Genomic DNA, 2,215 nt, shown 5'->3' with positions numbered 1-2,215 from the left:
TTTGGCTTCAGCTGATGATGGTTTGGTCAAGAGGAGGGAGGCCTCCTTCTTGGCTCCCACCCACTTTACACCCGTGTTTCCCAAGTCCCTTGTTGAAAGCACAGTTCACCTGGTGCTTCACAGGGGCTCCGGCAGTGGGACCAGGAGAATAGACTTTCCCCAGTATCCAGGGCTTCCTAATCTATCAGCAAAGACGGGAAACGCTGCTTAAAATCACTCACTCTATGCTGCTTTCTTCAGAGCTTCGTGGAGGTAGAAACGAGGGACAAGACTGCACCAATTCAAAACATACAGTCGATGGCTTTGGGCCATTTATATACGTATCAGTGAAAGCATCAGCACAAATAACATAAAAACCCCATCCATCACTCTCAGAAGTGTCCTTGTGCCCCTTTGTAATCTACTCTTCTCTCTCCTCTATACCCAGGCAACCACTAATCCACTTTTTGTTATCACAGTTTATTTATTTATATATGGCATCATGCAGTACTGTTTTCTGTCTCTTCTTTCATTGAGGAAAATTATTTTCATATTCTTCCATTTGTTTTGGGTATCAGTAGTTTGTTCTTTTTTATGTGGTATCCCCATACTGGGGATTCCAGTTTATTCCCTCACTGACGGATAGGTAGGCTTTTGGTTTGGGACCATTACAAGTAATTAAGATACAGTTGAGGAGCGATGGCTTTTCTTTTTTCATTAGAAGAGAAATTTCATTAACAAAAACTTGAAACATATAAAGAGTAAAAAAGGAGGGACTTGAAAAACTCTATACACGTGGGGAAAAGTCAGAAAATACATGCTATGTTTATGAAGAGAGATGTTCAGGGGCTGTTGGGTGGGGCTTGTGGACTGCTGTGTGCTGGTGTGGTAAATCCTCATTTTCATGGAGGGGCACAAATGTCCACTGAGGGAGAGGGAAGGACTCCTTCAAAAGTTGGGACAGGGGCGCCTGGGTGGCTCAGTCGTTAAGCGTCTGCCTTCTGCTCAGGTCATGATCCCGGGGTCCTGGGATCCAGCCCCGCATCGGGCTCCCTGCTCGGCGGGAAGCCTGCTTCTCCCTCTCCCAGTCCCCCTGCTTGTGTTCCCTCTCTCGCTGTCTCTCTCTGTCAAATAAATAAATAAATAAAATCTTTAAAAAAAAAAAAAAGTTGGGACAGCTACAGCTTTCAGAGGGTGTGGCCTCTGAGGTTGGTGATTGTGATTATGAAGGAAGCCAGTCCACCTTTTTGTGTGGTTTGCTCCATGATGTGTGCCTCTGAGGATTCAAGTGCACAGGTGGAAAGTTTGGTGGCACCAGGCTCATCTATTACCAGGCCTGCAGAGTTAGAAGGAAGCAAAGGTTGGGGTTATCTCCCACGCTGTTCTGGGAGGGGCGAGAAGAAAGTCAAGGCACCGTGAGAAAGTAAGGACAGCATGGCATCAGAGAGTTGGGAGAATTGTCAGGTGAGGGTACAAGAGAAAGTTAAGGACAGTAGGAGACTGTGTGGTGGGAGAATGGGGCTCAGACGTGAGGTTTTAGGGTATCACAGTAGCTGTGAGGAAGGTATAGGGCACGCCCATGGAAGTGGGGAACGGATATCAGAGATGAGGACGTTGCAGGTGAGGAGGGCCGTGAGCCGGGCATCTGTGATTTTGCGGGGGCCATGGTGCTGAAGTCTGCGGGAGGTGATGCGGAGAGCCAGCGCGAGAAGCAGCAGCTGGGTCTTCAGTGCCAGTAGGAAGAAGGCAGAAAGTTTGGGAGACATAGCAACTGGGAGCAAAGTGGCTGGCTAGATGACTTGAACTTGAGAACCACAAGGACTCCCGCAGTTGGGAACTCCTCTAGGCAATAGGGAACAAGAAGATTACAAAAGCCAGGAAACAAGGGTTTAAAAAGCCAAATTTTATTTGTATGTAAAAACCAATGTTCACAAGACTTAAAATCAAAGTTTCAACGGTCCAAAGAAAGCAGGTTGGTATACAGGTACCCCCAGGTGCTGGCTGTCAGTCCCTCGGTCACTAACGGCTCTGTACCCCCTCGGATACTGTCCCCAATTCCTGCTTCTAGTCTTCGCATTGCGATGCTCTGTGAGATTTGGCTCACTGCACATGGAGCTAGCACCAGTTAGGACAAAAACGCCTGTGGTCCCCAATATTATTATTCCAACAGAGAAAGCCATATGGTCAGAGGACTTGTGCACAAGGACAACTATTCCCAGGGTCCCAGTCAGCAGCC

Source organism: Leptonychotes weddellii, chromosome 5 (assembly GCF_054177405.1).
Source record: "Leptonychotes weddellii isolate Sample4059 chromosome 5, ASM5417740v2, whole genome shotgun sequence".
NCBI classification, from domain to species: domain Eukaryota; kingdom Metazoa; phylum Chordata; class Mammalia; order Carnivora; family Phocidae; genus Leptonychotes; species Leptonychotes weddellii.
The sequence above is the reverse complement of the archived record's forward strand: the minus strand, read 5'-3'. Positions refer to the sequence as shown.